Source organism: Podarcis tiliguerta (assembly GCF_965153285.1).
Source record: "Podarcis tiliguerta genome assembly, chromosome: 11".
NCBI lineage: Eukaryota > Metazoa > Chordata > Lepidosauria > Squamata > Lacertidae > Podarcis > Podarcis tiliguerta.
The window spans coordinates 26,033,143-26,052,098 of record NC_139544.1 but is presented as its reverse complement, the minus strand read 5'-3'; positions in this window follow the sequence as shown (position 1 = coordinate 26,052,098).

The following is an 18,956-nucleotide window of genomic DNA, read 5'->3' as shown; positions in this document are numbered from 1 at the left end:
AAAAGATAATACACCATTAAGCATTGGAATGTGTGCATTTATCTCATGTTTCCTTTCAGGTCTCGTAGTATGTTTTTACATAATGGGGGCAGGATTCAGCAAAAAGGAGATATATTGTTGTATTAGGATAATCTCATGATAAATTTGTGAAGCATGCTGGATAGAGTCAATTTGATTTCTGTTTGGTTATATTTTGAAACCAGCTGGGGGATTCTAAACCTCAGAACACTTACATTAGTGTCTGGTTGCTTCATAAATACGTATGTCCTTGAGAGTCCAAATTAAATGAGCAGTTGGCTCCATTTTTTTTAAAAAAAGAGATAGAATGGAATCTAAACTAATAGAGAGTCTGAGTGAGATGGCATCACTCTTTGATTCTCTGCCCACACCAACATTATAAAAGAAATGAAGAAATGTGACAGTGGGAAAACAGACGTGGAAGACAGTAGATTTCATGGTGGGGCAGAGGCACTCACTGACAGCTGAATCACAGCTGATTCCTAGGAGAGGCAAGAGTTCAGGGATGCAATGCAGTGCAGATGCACCATTGGAGTCCATCCGGGGCCCCTGTCAGTGTGTTTGCACCATGCCAACCTCCCTGCCACCTCTCTCTCCCAACAAGCAGCAACGACTCGGCCGTCAGGAAGTTGGGTGAGCACTGCTGCCCACCTTGCCATCCACTATGGGTGTGGGATGAGTAAGGGGAGCCATTTCTGCTTTAATGGTGGGAGAGAATGATCAGAAAAGAAGGCCTGAGAGAACAGCGGGAGATGCTGTGGGATGAAAAGGAGCAGCAAAAAAACCTGGAATGGCTAGTTGGTTTGAGGAGAAAGTGGGAAGAGGGAGGCTGACCTCAACAACTCACGTCTTCTAGGTCCTGCCTTTGACACACAAGAAGACTGTGAGGGGTCTTTGTGGACATCACAACAGACAGCCGGGTTGTATTTTCTTATTATAATTCTTGCTTTTCTTCTACATATGTTCAGTGAACTTATCTGTTCCAGGGGAAATGTTTTGTGAATGCTTACCGTTCCCTTTAGTTCTGTGCCTTTTGCACAAGCGATATGCATTATTAGCTACTCTGTGCATGTGGTTTGTGCAAACATTTGCACGTCCACCTGTGAATTAGTAACCTGAAGATGGTTATTGATTTGACCAGAAATATTTCCCAGAAATATTCCCTTGCATAAAATTACCATAATATTTCAAGAGTTTTTCTTGAAGGGAGGAAAGAGAGGCCCTTTCTTGTTGCTGCCCTAACCCTCTTTCTTGATATGTAAAATACTTGACGAATGACTCTGTGGTGTTGTATAGGGAAGGAGATGTTTGCCTTTAATTTGCATGATGTGATGCTACAAGAAGCTCTATCTGGAGCACTCATATAGAAATATGCAATGGCAGCAATAAAAGAAACAAGGTAATAGATAAGCAAGAAGAGGGAATATCATCTCCCATGCCAAATATACTAGCAATCCTAAAGGACATGGGAATCGCTGAGAAAGAATCCATTCTGAAACTCATTTTCTATTCTATAGTGAATTAACTTTTCACAGCCAATTAGAAATTCCTCTCCTCAGTCAATATCTAATTTTCTTTCTGTTATATTCTCATAAGCAGTTATTTGTTTCACTGCAACGACAGCATGCATTTCCATTACATCTGCGGTAAGCAAGATGAATAAAATCTGAGTGAATCTGTAGAGAAATTCATGGCTAGCGTGAAGAGTAAGAGATTACAGCAGATTTGAAGAGGACATCAACATATCAAGATTGGTAGCTTGATCCTATTGTTCTCCTCATTATCCCACTGAGCTATTAGGACTGTCTATCGGGGCTGGTTATGTGGCCATGATACAGAAATGATCTTATGCATTAGAGGAGATGGCAGCACCCAAGACTATCGAAAAACAAATTTGAAATGGACAAATTTGTCCATCCTTAGTTCCTTCAGAGTTGATTAATATGGACACAAGCTCAGCCTACTATAAAAAATACATGAGGAGAACACTCTTTCCCCATAATACAGAGAACAAAGAATTCCTGCTAGTTTAAGGTAGAACCAATTAAACATACCAAAGGATATTTTTAACAAAACCTGAAGGTATGTGTAAAGGTAAAGGTAAAAGGTAAAGGACCCCTGGACGGTTAAGTCCAGTAAAAGGCGACTATGGGGTTGCGGCACTCATCTCGCTTTCAGGCTGAGGGAACAGAGTTTTTCTAGACAGCTTCCTGGGTCATGTGGCCAGCATGACTAAACCACTTCTGGCACAATGGGGCACCGTGACGGAAACCAGAGCGCATAGAAACACTGTTTACCTTTCCGCCACCTATTTATCTTCTTGCACTGGCATGCTTTAGAACTGTTAGGCTGGCAGGAGCCGGGACAAAGCAATGGGAGATCACCCCGTCATGGGGATTTGAACCGCCATCCTTCTGATTGGCAAGCCCAAGAGGCTCAATGGTTTAGACCACAGCGCCACCATCACTGTACATGTATATCCTCCACAAAAAGCAAAGGAAGCCAAACTGCATTTATTGAAGCTGACATAGCTCTGGAACTTTATAGTACTAAAGTGAGTAAACAAATTGCTCACCGCTGATGACATTCTATGTTTCTGTGAAAAGAGTTTTTAACAAAATCAGGAACAAAGAATTAAATGGACTCTTTAGCATGTGGTAAATGTAGATGTTAAGGTGCCTTTTGGCCAGGTCTACAGTAGCAGCTGCTCCCTCTGTCATCACCGCTATGACTCTAATGAGTAAAATTAGAGTAGGGAAGGTCTCATGGGAGAGAGCAGTAAGAGCACTCAAGCCAGCATGCCTGGATCCTTATGAAGTGAAAAGTTTCTAACTTCTAAATTGGAAATGATAAAATTAACTATGCTGATGCCACCTTGCAAATTGACTACAGAAGGAATGGCTAACTGGGCATTTACAATACCTTATATTAAAAGAGAGCTTGGTTTAACAAAGATAGGCTTAAACTGGATGTCTTATGAGTTGCTTACACATTTCAAGATGCAATTATTGGAGAAGAGATTAATTGTATATTCTATATTTGATATTTGCCTGTTTGCAATGTTTTGTATTTTCATGTTTGTTTCCTTTTTAACTTAATGGGATGTGGAATAGATGTTTATGTAATCATGTAGAATTATGTGATATTGTAATGGTAGAATGAAATATTTAAAATTATAAAATTAATCCCCCCCCCCCAATCTAACACTTTTCTTGGGTCTTTCCCAGTTAACATTCCTCCTCTGTTCATTCCCATCGTCTTCACATATTTTCCACATGTTATATTGTAAAGCTGTACGTGTAGTTTCGTTGTTTTTAAAGTTTGTATGGATGGTTTTATTGTTTCTTGAAACTGATTTTATTGTTCTGAGATTTTGTGTATCTGTGTTTGATTTGTTTTTACAATGTACACCAATTGCTTTGATAGCTTTATGCTGTGAAGCCGTCAATAAATTTCATAAATCAATAATCTAAGTTGCTGGCCATTTCCCTGCTCCAAATGGCACCTGGACTGTTTTCACCGCTCACAGCATCCCACCATAAGTAGACACTGGAAAGGGAAATAGCAGCTGGAGAGGGAGGGAAAAGAGCACAAGAGAATGGCTCCAGGATGAAAAGGTTAAGCAGCCCTATCCATTCACTACTTTACCATTCAAAATGGGTCCCTCCCCAATATGCTTTTCTCCTTAAAAGTGTTGTTTGTTATTGCTCTTTGCTATGAGCTTAGCATTCTGAACAATCACAGCCACTACCAATGTTCTGATTACTTATTAGTTGCAGCAAAGTGTTTGGTAGTTTAGATGCTGTACACAAACAGAGTCTCCTTCAATTGCTTCTGACTAGAGAATCAATGCATTTTGGGAAGCCCATATAATGAAAAAATTAACCTGTAGAATAAGACCCTGAACGGCTATTGCTTCTTTTGGTTGAGTTTAGCACCACTGGCCAGCTAATTACTGCTATGAATGCTTAGATTGATTTGCCCTTTTGCATTAACATTTTTATCTTGTGCTCTTTTGCTTCTGGCTGAAAGGTTAGCCCCGTGTCTTCCTAATTAATTTTAGATTTGAATCTTTGATCTTTATGTCTGTAGCCTGCAGTTGTCACATAAAAATAAAACATTCTTGCGTGTAAGCTAATCAAAGGGAGTGTGTACAGAGATGACTGATAATGGCAAAAAAGAAGAAGAGGAAGACAGGGTGTCATGGATTTAAGTCCTGCCTCTGCAAATGATTCATTTTGTGATCTTGGTAATCATTACTTTGAGCCTTTGCTTAGTCCTGCAGCCAGGCCAGCTCAAGATATTTTGCTGCCTGAGGCAAAGATGCTCATGCTCACACACACATTCCGCATGACAGACACTGACTAGACTTGCAGCTGAATCTTACTTCAGCAATGGTGATGGGGCAGAGCATTCTCCCCATCAATTGAGAGCAGCTGGCAAGTTTGGGGGGCATAGAGTCAGTTGCATGGCATGCAAAGCTCTTTCTTCCAGAACTTCAACACTGCTTCTCATCCCTGGCCATCCCCTGCCTCACCCTGTCTAATGATAGGACCAGCCTTGACTCCATCCTATCATCAACACTAAATATCAGCCTTGGGACACATGGAAGTCATAATGCTGTATTATCTACTTCACATTTGCCAGGGCTGTTTTCCCACACCAAGAAAGTAGGGAATGATGTCTAGCATGTGTGGAGTGCCTTTCCAGTACCACAGATTCCCAATTTAAATGTGATGTTGCACACCTGCCAATAGTTCTGATTTCTCCAGGGCATCACTGATTGACAGAAGTTGTCCCGGCTTCTTATGTCAATCTGTGATGGTCTGCTTTCTCCTCTGCCACTTCCGCAAGGCATCTGCTGAGGCCCGGAGGCCTGCTGTGGCTGCTGATGTGCTTCAGGAAGCCGAGCCGTACTTCCAGAAGTGCACTTCCAGTGTGGTTCTGGCTTCTGGAAGTACATCCGTGACCTCGGTGGGACTTAGCAGAGACCTTGCAAATATGGAGGGCTTCTTGGAGGCAGAGGTGGTGAGAAACCCGAGCAGCAGGTGGTTGTGGCAGCTGAAGTGGCCTGATCGGGGAGGGGGAGGGAGCGGTGAGGTCCTGTGCCAGGGGAATGGTGGCAGGCCTGAGTGGGGTAGCGGTGGCCTGGTGGGCTGTGTGCCCCAGATTTCAGTTAGAAGAAGTTGGAGGGTATGATGTTGCTGTGCAAACATATACATACAGTCCTTACTCGTGTAGATGTTCTAAGCATCATATGAAAAAGGCATCATATGAAAGAGCTCCTGTGTATACATATCATTGGCATACCAGTTATGGACTTGGGGAATCCATACACCATGGTGTGCTAATACTGCCTCTGTATGGATTGGCACTAGGGATAAGCAGCTTTCTCTGAGTTGTCTTCAAAAGACACCCATTCCTATTCAGCAATCCAGTGGAAACTAAGATCATTGGATGAAGGGTGGCATACACATTTAATAAATAAAAATAAAACAAAACGGTCGGGTCCTATTCAGTGTCACATTTGACAGCTTCAGCACACTTTCTTATTCAAATAAGCTATGGTTCTTGCTGGCTACCACCCAGCTTGTAGATCAAGCAGCTAGCATGGACAACAAGACAGAGCCATAACCAAGCAAATTTAGCTATGTGACAATCTAGTACAATGCAGTGGTTTAAAGGTTGCACTAGGACTTGGAAGACTTTAGGTTTAAACGCCTATGCAGCCATGGAGATCATCAACCAATCTAGGCTACCTCAAATGATTGTTAAGCAAATGAAAGGAAGAGGGAGAACTGGGAATCATAGAATCATAGAATCATAGAGTTGGAAGAGACCACAAGGGCCATCGAGTCCAACCCCCTGCCAAGCAGGAAACACCATCAGAGCACTCCTGACATATGGTTGTCAAGCCTCTGCTTAAAGACCTCCAAAGAAGGAGACTCCACCACACTCCTTGGCAGCAAATTCCACTGTCGAACAGCTCTTACTGTCAGGAAGTTCTTCCTAATGTTTAGGTGGAATCTTCTTTCTTGTAGTTTGGATCCATTGCTCCGTGTCCGCTTCTCTGGAGCAGCAGAAAACAACCTTTCTCCCTCCTCCATGTGACATCCCTTCATATATTTGAACATGGCTATCATATCACCCCTTAACCTCCTCTTCTCCAGGCTAAACATGCCCAGCTCCCTTAGCTTATCCTTGAACTCTTTGGAGCACAGTCATGATAAAATGTGCAATAAATCCATAGGGAAGTAACTGTTTCGATCAAATGGAAATGATCGTGACTTACATCACTAAAGTGTGGGTGAGCACAATAATTTTATTAGCATTTTGCAGATCAAGAATGCAATGTAAATGATAAATTGTCTGCAAGAGGATTATTGAAAGCTGGCCTAAACTATTATGCCTATTTTCCATGGCAGCTTCCTAGATTGTGTTGAATGATCAAAACGCATAACAACCGACAAACAAACTGCTGTCGCTTGCTGCACAGAGCTGTGTATAGCTGACCCAGATGAAGAAAACTTCAATGAAGCTGCCATTTTCATTCCTAAATCTGTCACAAAGTCGGATATTCACCATTGAGACCAACCACACTGAAGTCTGATCAGCTGCTCCTGTCAGTAAAGATCTGACTGCTTGTGGCAATTTTGCTGCATAAACAATAGGCAGAGATTTATTTTTTGCTCAGGACACTTTAAATTCTACGTTTTCTGGCTTTTAAAAAATCAGTGGCTCTGGTTAGCTCTGCCAGTTGTTACCAAATGGAAAATTTAAGGTCTGTCATTGATATAAAAAAGAAAAACTGATTGATGAGGAAACCGTACCTTTCATTTTAACACAGCTTGTATATGTTCCACATACCAAATCCATTTCCTCAGGGGCTTGCGGGTATACAGGAAAACATGAGCCATGAGCTCTCTGTAGGAGCCTCAGTAGTAATTGCAACAAGAGTGGCATCAAGGAAAAAGAATGTATTCTGCACACTAGAAAGTCAGTCGCTTGGGGGAACTCTGCTAAATTTTGAGAAAACAGAGAGACGACAATATGGAGGGAAATCAGTTTGCAATATGGGGATCTCTTATGAATGCCCTGCAACTTGGCACTGAACGACCTTCTTAATTTGCAGTCTTGAATCTAATTTGGAGCCTCTCTGCTGATAGAATCACAGAATTGGAGCGTTGGAAGGGACCACACAGATCATCTTTTGCCCAGCATGGGGCTTGAACCCACAACCCTGAGATTAAGAGTTTTATGCTCTACCAACTGAACTATCCCTCAGGCCCGGCGGAAGGAATCCATCAGCAGAATGGACAAGGAGAAGATTTGGTGTGAGTTTTCACTATATGTTTCCCCCCCCCCCCCAATATTTTTTTTATTAGATTTTCCACAATGATAACACAAACCACAAAGCAAAATAATACACAAAAACAGAAAAAGAAAAAGAAGAAAGAAGAAAGAAAAAAAGGGAACAATAAACAGATAAACAATACCAACAAACTTAATTCTTCACAAATCCAACCTTTTAAACATCTTGGTTGACTTCCTCAAATCCCTCCCTTCTGAGTTTCCTTGTAATTAAAAGTAACAGCTTTCCAATATCATTATTAAACTAAAACAATTTCCAATTATAGTCCATCTTATTCACTTTTCTTAACATTCTAAATCCCATTTATTTAATTATAACTTAGTTTAATCCTAGGCCTATTTGTTTCTTTCAAGTAATTTCTATTTTTTTATATTACAATATTTATTCAAATAGTCCTTAAATTTCCTCCAGTCCTCTTGAAACTCCTCTTCTTTCTGGTCGTGGATTCTTCCAGTCAGGTCAGCTAGCTCCGAAAAGTCCTTCATCTTGAGTTTTCACTATATGTTTGCTATAAGTTTTCATTTTTCCTAAATCATGATTAGAAGTGATATTAGGGAGCTTGCATTGGTCAGCTTCTCAGCAATAAGAAATATAATGTAACAAGGCAGCTAACATGTTGTTGTTTTTTTAAAAAAACATAAAAAATACTTAACCAGTATTTCATAGCCAGATCAAATATCAATGAGTATAGTTGAAAGGCTAATGTTTAAAAATACTTTTGTTAAAAAAACCAGAAGCCTTTTTATTGGTTATAGTGGGGGAAGAGATACCAGGAGAAGATAAAAGACTGTAGAACTGGATATGGAACAACTGATTGGTTCAAAATTGGGAAAGGAGTACGACAAGGCTGTATTTTGTCTCCTTGCTTATTTAACTTATATGCAGAATTCATCATGCGAAAGGCTGGGCTGGATGAATCCCTAGCCGGAATTAAGATTGCTGGAAGAAATATCAACAACCTCAGATATGCAGATGACACAACCTTGATGGCAGAAAGTGAGGAGGAATTAAAAAACCTTTTATTGAGCGTGAAAGAGGAGAGCGCAAAATATGGTCTGAAGCTCAACATCAAAAAAACGAAGATCATGGCCACTGGTCCCATCACCTCCTGGCAAATAGAAGGGGAGGAAATGGAGGCAGTGAGAGATTTTACTTTCTCGGGCTCCATGATCTCTGCAGATGGTGACAGCAGCCACGAAATTAAGAGACACCTGCTTCTTGGGAGGAAAGCAATGACAAACCTAGAGAGCATTTTAAAAAGTAGAGACATCACCTTGCCAACAAAGGTCCGTATAGTAAAAGCTATGGTTTTCCCAGTAGTGATGTATGGAAGTGAGAGCTGGACCATAAAGAAGGCTGATCGCCAAAGAATTGACGCTTTTGAATTATGGTGCTGGAGGAAACTCTTGAGAGTCCCATGGACTGCAAGAAGATCAAATGCATCCATTCTTAAGGAAATCAGCCCTGAGTGCTCACTGGAAGGACAGATCCTGAAGCTGAGGCTCCAATACTTTGGCCACCTCATGAGAAGAGAAGACTCACTGGAAAAGACCCTGATGTTGGGAAAGATGGAGGGCACAAGGAGAAGGGGACGACAGAGGACGAGATGGTTAGACAGTGTTCTCGAAGCTACAAACATGAATCTGACCAAACTGCGGGTGGCAGTGGAAGACAGGAGTGCCTGGCGTGCTCTGGTCCATGGGGTCACAGAGTCGGACACGACTAAACGACTAAACAACAAACAACAAATGTATGCAACACCTGTGGCAAGAATTCTCCTAGCCCCAAAATGGAAACAACAAGAAGTCCTAACGAAAGAAGAGTGGCTGATGAAAATGATGGACTTTGCAGAACTGGCAAAGCTGCCTGGAAGAATCCAAAACCACCACGATCAAGTATTTTACAAGGACTGCAGTAAATTTATACAATATTTGAAAGATTGCTGTGAGCAATTAACATCACTAGCAGGGTTGTCTGAAGACTTGTAATGATGAACTTTCTCCCTGTTTATTTTAATTTAAATCTCAATATTTTATGTAATGAGTGATATAGAATTGGAAAAAGCACAAAATGTAACAAGATAAAGGTTAATTTTGAAAACCATGAGGTGGGAAGGAGGGAAGTCGGTAGGCTCTATAGAGCCAGAGATGTGAAGAGGACAGTATCAATGTGAACATATATTATTAAATGGAAAACTAATAAAAATTTATTTAAAAGACAGGCTAAGGTCCTAGTGTTCATATCCATCTGAGCACACTCAGGGTGTGTTGACTTTGCCACCTTAGAGAGCAGTGAAATTCTCCCTCCCTGGTGTGTTTCCCAACTCTTTCCCCATTAACTGTTCACATCAGCACAGCTTTGTTAATGTCAGATTCTTTTGCCGTTTGACAGGAGGGGTGAGTCTTTACCCTATGCAAAGGTGTTCAGCCCTTGGCTGGAGACAAAATAGCAACAGCTTAAGGACTCCGGTCAGTGTGAAGCTGGTTTGAGAAACAGCACGTCATATAGAAGCCTCTTATTACAAAGTAGGGGGTACATATGCATTTTCCATTATGTTCTGTGAACGTGGATTAGAAACCTAGTACATTCCAGACGATGCCTTGGAAACTGGCTCTTCTCCTGTCAACTTTGGCCCCATCATAGTTGCAAAACTGGCCCCTTCCTTGCACCTAGGAAAATGGACACTCAAGAAAGGATTCTAATAGCAAACAGGTCACGTGATAGTTGTGCTCCACTTGCCAGACTAAGGATGCTGCTGGAGATGTTGATTTACAGATAAGGCTGTAAGCCAGTTTGGACCCAAGTACTTTGGTTCAACCACTTGGCCATGACAGTTTTATTATCACAGCTTTATAGAACAGTAAAGCTCTGCAAAGGTAAGGAATACTGCATTTATATTAGATTTATTGCATGTTATGAGGCAGAACGACATGTAATTCCAGAGGTACACTTTGGGGGAGGGATAGGATTCAGAGGCACAGCCGCGTTCGGAGGAGAAAATATTCTATGCAGCACACCAGCTCGCTTCAGCTAGGAAAGGCTTATACTCGCTTTTAATTTACATAAATCAGGGAATGCTCAAAAGAGAGAGTCAGATACAAAACTGTGTCATCTTGCAAACAGACCTAGGCAAGTTATCCAAATTATGGCAGCAGAGAGCTGTGGACATTAAGTTTAAATAAAGACAAATCCTACGATTTGGTTTTCATTCCTTTTCATTACCCATTACTCCAGCAGAAACATTCTAATGCCTCTCACTTGTAGAGCTTATCCCAGTGTTGAAAGGGCAACATTCTTCTGTGATGCTTGAGTTATCATACCCTTGTCATTATTATTATTTGGAGAAAAGTAGACAGCGGAACATGTAGAGGAAGTCAGAGAAAGAACGTCACTGTTGCATTTTCAGGAACAATGGAATTGTCGAAATGACATGAAGAAACAATGTTAACCTGGTGATGAACACAATAGGATTGGACTAGAAACCATTGTATACACATCTCAATTCACACGTTTTGTGTGCCCTCTCCCTGATTTCCATTGGTTGTACCCTGGACTCCTCTTATTTTGCTTAGACCTGTCACATTGATGGTACATTCCTTTCTCGATTGGTTGGAGTCACATTTGCCTGATTTCTTTTTATCTGAGTCAGAAAAGGTGTCTGAGGAATTCTCCAAAGATTTTCCAAGCATTAGTGGAATATTGGAATTGGAGAGTCCTGCACAAGAAGTGACCTGAGGGCTTCAGGGGGGCATTGCCTTCCCTCCACTTCCATCCATGGAAAGGAGGTACCCATGAAAAAATTAGGCAACCTAAAATTACCGTTAAAAATAATCATCTCGCTGCATGACCAAAACCCAGGGGTCTGATTTTTCTATAGCTATAGGAGATGACATCCATACAGTAAAATTCAGGGTGAAACGTAAGCAGCTGTAAGTTCTTACAAGTCTCGTGGATGTTTATTCAGAATGGCTACAAAGCATGATGGCTATGTTCTACCTCCACTGTCAGGGGCAGTATGCCTCTGAATGGCAGTTTCTGGGAATCACAGGTGGTGCACTTAGGTTCTACTTGCAAGCTTTGCATAGGCATCTATGAGAGAAGAGGATACTGGGCCAGATGGGCCTTTGACTTGATCCAGAAGGGCTTTTCTTGTGTCCTTACATCCTGTTACCCAACTTTACCATTGCATTTTCCTGTCACCTTTTTGTGCTTTTAAAAGCAGGTTTGTTGCACAACAGTACCCAACACACTTGTGCTTTAATTGTGTAGCCTAGGTTGGCCAGCATATGGCCAAATCATATTTGAAAAATATTGAGAGTCTGAAAGCAACCTCTGTCCTCCAAAGTCATCTCTCTCTCTCTCTCTCTCTCTCTCTCTCACACACACACACACACACACACATACACACCCCTTCAACAGCCTTCTTCCCTGAGCTGGCGATAAGAGGTGTATCACCTTCCCGAACCTTTTGATGGTCTTCCCTTTCCAAGCATTCTGGCCAGAAGTCTGATTTTTTGCAGATAATTCCTCACATTATATGAGTCTTGACTAGTTGGCATCTTTCACAAAGATTTCTTGACAGCATGCAAATGTCAACAAACATTTTAAGGAAAGAAACTGTACAGCCCTTAGGATTGATTCATCTGTTTATGTACGGTATATCAGTTGGCTATTGGATAACTGATGACAGACAGCTTAACTTGTGAACTTAATCCATTACAAACATTGCATTTGATATTTTAAAAGGCAACATGAAAATAGTTTGAGACATTTTATTATGATGACCCATTCATGCGTGCAAGCAATTGTTTGTTGCCATCTAGTGATCAGCTTGCATGTGAGAACCAGCCTTGATTGTGAAGATAATCTGAAGTAAAGTAAGAAATATTCTATAATTGTACATACTGACCCAAGTTTTTGATTTTATGGCCACTTCTAGGACTGTATACACGCCATACATTGAAAGCACTTTACTTTCCCTTTTTTAAAAAAATCATGGGAACTGTAGTTTACCACTCACATAGTTACAATTCCCAATACCCTTGAATTACAATTCCCAAGATTCTTCGGGGGAAATAATGTGTTTTTGATGTGTGGTGTGTATTCCAGCCCTAGAAATTTGCGGGTGTTTGAAATTGTTGGCATATAATTATTGGATTGCAAACAGAGCAGAAGTTAAACATTTTTCAAGCCTGAGCCATAGGCCACAGTCAGAGGCAAATCAGAAATTTTGACAGGGACATGCAGGTGCACACCAGAGCCAAGAAGACCTTGCTGCTCAGGCAAAATCCTAGCTGAAACAGGAAGTCCTTTGTAGAACTTCCTGTTTAGGATGGCCCAATGACCAGCTTGGTGGAGGTCCAAGACCAGAGACTATTTTACTGCTTGGATGCTCTGAGCTCCAGCTCTGAAAGCTAGGTGTGGTGCAGCTGTATATTGAATTGAAGGTTTTCTGTTCTAGCCCAGTAGCTCCTAATAACATCCAACATGGAGCTTGTTTGTACATGCAAGTTAGACACTTCCATGAGAGCCATCACATGTATGCGATCAAGTGAGGATATGGTTGCTGGCTGCCATGGGCTATACAAAGAGGAAATTGCACGGAGAAAATCAGCCACTGACTCAACCTTTTGCTTTCCAGATTTCAGATAAAAACAGATTCTTTTTATTATTCCTGTCATGCAGCCTTCTAAAAATAGAGACTTAACACTCAATGAAAGCAGAATATATCATTCAGTGTAATGATTCTGCTGGGCACCAACACAATAAATCCCCCAGTTAGTTACACTGCGAGTTTGCATAGCCAAGTGATGGCAGAAATCTACCAAACTTTTATTTGCCGAGTCCATTTTTAGTGTTATTACCCACTTTGCTTCTAGGTACTTTATAAAAAAGCAAACAGTAACTTCTGATGTAGTTAATGATGCACTCCCTGTTCAGTGTTGATAAAAGGAGAAAGAAAGAAAATTGGAGTTGCTTATTTTGCAAAATAAAAAAACCGCTAGGAGTTCTTGGAAAGGCTTAACTAGAAGGTAGAGTGCATGCAGACAGTAGCAGTGTAGACAAAACTCTGCTCAAACAACCGATGCTTTGACTTGATGTATGGCAGCTTCCTAATCTCATTCCAGAATTGCAATACAATTGTATTATTAAACTACTGAAATTTCAAGGCTGTAGAGCCTGTAAAATGATTATCATATGCTTCTTAGGGCATTCAGATCTCCCTAATTTTATACCGTTAGAATTTTATTTATTCTTTATTATTTCTTTATTATTCATAATCTACTTGAAAGAGCAGGCATAACATGCTTAAAATACAAATCTATCTCAGGAAGAAATCCCCCCAGTGATTCAGAGGTGATAAGGTGTTTTCAAACATAACATGAAATGCAATAAATTAAATGCACTCACAGTCCGACTGAGTTTAATCCAATAACTCTTATTTATTGCATTTTTATTTCGTCTTTCCTCCTAGGAGTTCAAGGTGGCCTGCATGCTTCTGTCTTCACTTTATCCTCATAATAACCCTGTGAGGTAGCAGAATGTGACCGAGTGCTGTGTGGTTGAGGAAAGACCAGTGCATTTTATTTAACATATAGGAACACCTGAAACTTTATGAAAAGGGAGCCTGCTAGGCCTCTTTAGGGAACGGATTTGTGTCCTATCATCTGATTTATGCCTGCAGGACTGTGAGATGCAGGAATGGCTGTAGTGAGATACAGATGTTTCTTTTAAGGCATTAGGCAAGATGCTAGGGGACATGACTCTTACACTGCATTTAATTATATGCAATGGTCCCTTTATATCTCTAAAGCCATTCCGCTTTCCACTGCATTCCTGGGAGATTAGAACAGAGTTTCAAAGATTCTACCCCATCTTTCACAGCAATCAAAAGAAATTAGACTATATGAAGGTTAGATCAATCCATACACCATAATGGCTAATACTTCCTGAGTCATTGTCATGTCACTACTTCTAGGAAGACCATTGATCACAATTGAGAGCCTAATCCCTTCCTCGCTGAAATCAATAAGAAAGTCTGCCCTAAAGCCAATTTTATTGTACCTTAATCCTTCTAGCTGGTATGAAACCATTAAACATTCTGCCTGCTTCATCATTTTGCTGACGGATAATGGAAGTGTCTTTATATTTGTAGCCCATAGGGAATATCCAAGGGATTTGGAAAATCAGAAATTTAGCAAATGGGGCGAGCATTGTTTGAATAAGTTTATACTACAAAAGAACTACAATGCACAACATCCTCTCTCTCCAGCAGAGCAGATTCTAATGAGTGTTGGACTAATAAGGTGTACCTAAAGGAGTCCTACTGTGCAGCGTAATTAATTAACAATGGTGAGCTCACTTCCCTGCCTCCCCTGACAATTACAAAATGCCATTTTTGCAGTAATCTAGAATGGAGGTTTAAGGTCCGTATAGTAAAAGCTATGGTTTTCCCAGTAGTGATGTATGGAAGTGAGAGCTGGACCATAAAGAAGGCTGATCGCCGAAGAATTGACGCTTTTGAATTATGGTGCTGGAGGAGACTCTTGAGAGTCCCATGGACTGCAAGAAGGTCAAACGCATCCATTCTTAAGGAAATCAGCCCTGAGTGCTCACTGGAAGGACAGATCGTGAAGCTGAGGCTCCAATACTTTGGCCACCTCATGAGAAGAGAAGACTCACTGGAAAAGACCCTGATGTTGGGAAAGATGGAGGGCACAAGGAGAAGAGGACGACAGAGGACGAGATGGTTAGACAGTGTTCTCGAAGCTACAAACATGAATCTGACCAAACTGCGGGTGGCAGTGGAAGACAGAAGTGCCTGGCGTGCTCTGGTCCATGGGGTCACGAAGAGTCGGACACGACTGAACGACTAAACAACAACAACAGAATGGAGGTTTACAGGCATCCCTGTCTGATCACAACCCAGCATCCATTCATACTGAGGAGCTAAAGAAACTCAGATGTCCATTCCTCCAGATCACAACATCTCTGCACTACAGCTTGGAGCTCTAAAGGAGCTTTTACTTTAGCAGTGAAGCAGCGCTGACTGAGAGCTTACAGAGCAGGAGTAGGGGCAGCTAGTGGGGTACCCTTCAGATGTAGGAGACCCAATTCCCATCCTTCCCAACCAGCATGTCCAGTGGTCAATGGTGATGGGGCTTGTCACCAACCACTTCTGGAGGTGCCACCTTTTCCAGACTCCAAGTCAGGCTCTAATCCAGGTAAGTTTTTACATATTGTTTTCCCAATCTCTCTAGGAGCCCCACACTGTCGTAGCCCTGTCCCAAGCAACAGAGTGCAGAGCTGGGTGGAATGTGAGGCCAAACAGACAGGAGATAAGGGTCTCTGAGATACACTAGCCTCAAAGCCCAGTACACATACAAAGTCCAGTCTGTTCCAAGGGTTGGGCAACCAGCAATCCACATAGTCAGATGATCTAGGGGGTCAAAGAATCCACGATCACAAAGCCAAAGGTCCATATGGAGAGCAAGATGCACAAGGTAGGGCAATAAACCACATGAGTTGTTTCCAGCATCTGACCGCTGCCAAAAGCCCTGTTTAAGAAGGTTGAAGCCAGCTGGTTCTCATCAGTGCCTTCTCCTCTGTGTCCTTGAAGGCTGACCAGCTGCAGGTGGAGTCACTCCACATTCTCTCCCTTCAGGCTGCAGGGGAAGCTGACTCCTGGCCAGCTAGGTGGGCAATTTGCCAGTGGCTGTGAAGTGCCTGCTTGTCTTCCCTGAACCAGTGGCTCTGGTGGCTCTGGTGTGGATGGGACCATGAACCCAGGAGACCTTCAGCTCCTCAGGGTCACTGGCTGTGCAGAGCTCTTCTGGGAGAGCATTCTACTCTCCCAGCTTTTCCTACAATGACTGGGGAGTACAGAAGCATGACATCCAGTTAACTTGTATTGGCCACTTGTTCAGACACAATGCATTCACAAGGCTGGGATGCATGTGAAGGTCTTTTGTGAGACAATTGTAAAAGATAGTGTGATGCTGTCTTTGGGGTGTCTCTGTCAGCTTGAGTGATAGCTATGAATCCTCCCCAAGAGATGCAAGGTCTAAATGATAGACCACAAGCCTTTCTCATATGAGATATTGGGTTCAAGACAGGGCTCAATCATGAGTGAGACAGAGTAACAGGCACACTTGGGGGTGTAATATCCGTAATCCTCTGCATGTTTTCTTGGATCTAAATTCCATTGAAGTAAAGGAATAAAGATGAATTGGGTTGTGCTCTTACATTATATTATCATGATTGCCAAAATGGCCTCTAAGCAGTTTGCAAGTACAGTCGTACCTTGGATCCCGAACGCCCTGGAACTCGGACATTTTGGCTCCCAAATTCCGCAAACCCGGAAATGATTGTTCCAGTTTGCAAACGTTCCTTTGGAACCCGAATGTCCAATGGGGCTTCCACAGCTTCTGACTGGCTGCAGAAGCTTCCTGCAGCCAATCAGAAGCTGCAATTTGGATTTTGGACATTTTGGAAGTCGAACGGATTTCCGGAATGGATTCCATTCACCTTCCAAGGTACAACTGTATAAAATAAATCTAAAAATAGCCATACATAATTAAAATATTCAATGAAACAGTTCCACCACAACATTAAAAACTCCCCTAATAAATTATGATTATGCTTTATGTGTTTCTGTCAAGATATGTGCCTAGATCTCTCAAGAGCTGCTGGAGCTAGTCAGAAGTAACATTAGAAGAACAAAAAAGTCTCTCCGTTTCATCTGTCTCTTCAAACTAGGCAGCCAGGAGCACAAAGAGACTACTGAAAGTAATGAGGTAGGAATCAATCATTTTTTGTGATTGTTCTAAAGTAGAAAGTGAAATGATGCTTGGCTACTGCATCATTGGGCCAGGAAGGACCTCATGACCACACTGTGACCACCATGAGTCACAGTAGGGTCTGAGTAGACAGTACCAGAATGGTTGAAATAGGGGTTTTGACTCAGTGTTCTGCAGCTCCTTTTGGAATGAACTGCTTTTTACATGAGAATTCAAAGATGGCATAGGTCAAAGATTACATAGGTTCAAAGATTATGTTGCTGCCAGTGTCTCCTTTCCTGTATCCTTTCTATAACTTTGCCCCATAACAACATCTTAAGATATAAGAAAGCCCATACACAAAAGAATGTGTAGTCAGATACTATCCTTGGGAAAGGTGAATGCCCTCAGGTGAAAGGATTACAGTCCTAGGGCTTTGTAACCCTATGTTCTGTCATGGCGTATCATCTTATTATTCATACTCCTGTGTGATCTCTCTTGATCTTTTGTTCCACCTTATCTGACATTGCCCCCTTGCAGAATGTTGCCATTCTCCTCTATATTATTGTGTGCCCGCACACACACAAAATCCAGCACCCTCTTTCAGCTATGAAGGGAAAGTAAGCCTTTCAATAAGCTTATTGTTAGACAGAGGTTATAATGGGTGTTCTTAAAAATGAAATTAAATCCATAGCTAAAACTCATAGCTAAAAAAAGATATGTACACAAGAAGCAGCAGGTTTGTTGGCTTATTTATTTGCAATGATTTCTGCTCCTTTCCTCAACTCTGAAAGAGCTGCGAGAGTGGCAAACCATTAAACCCAGCAATTTGCAATCTCATTAAAACAATACATTTCTTTCATTGCATAAAACAGAACATTATGCATCGTTAGTGACAGTGGCAAGATGGAACAATGTTGGAATGTCTGAAGTCTTCACTTAGTGCTGAAAATAAGTAGCATTTGAAGAGTGCTTTGAAGTGTTCAAAGTGTTCCATATAGGTTATCCAGGTGCCATCCTTAAAACAACCCTATAAATAAGGTGTGCCAGTTTTATGCACCCATAATGCAGTTGTGGGAGGTGAGGCCAAGAGAGAGTGCCATGCCTAAAGCCACCTGAATTCACAGCAGAGGAAAGATGCAAGTTCCCTGAGTCAAAGCCCAGTCCCTTCTTCGCTATGCTACACAAGCCCTCTGATAACAGTGGGTCAGTGAGTCATTGCCAAGAAAACCCCTGAGTATTTTTTTAAAAAAACACCACCTGTGGGGGTCCCATGTCTGGCAGATATAAGCCTCTCACCAAAGAACTTGCCAGTGAGGCAGGACCTCAGATGCAACACAGCCCAAAAAACCAAGGTCAAGCTCAGAGAATCAGGCCAGGTCCAAACATGATCCAGGGGGAAGTCAAACAACAGTCCACCATCTATAGCACAGGGAAGTCAGAAACATACAATGCAGCTAGGAGCAGGAGCTAACATGAGGAGCAAGAAGCCAGAGATATTGTTTCCATCAAGCAGGAAGGCTCAGGAGAGAGAGCGCATATACAGTGGTACATCGGGTTAAGTACTTAATTCGTTCCGGAGGTCCATTATTAACCCGAAACTGTTCTTAACCTGAAGCACCACTTTAGCTAATGGGGCCTCCTGCTGCCGCCGCACCCTGATTTCTGTTCTCATCCTGAAGCAAAGTTCTTAACCTGAGGTAATATTTCTGGGTTAGCGGAGTCTGTAACCTGAAGCGTATGTAACCTGAGGTACCACTGTGCTCTGGTCTCCTAGACCACTCCCT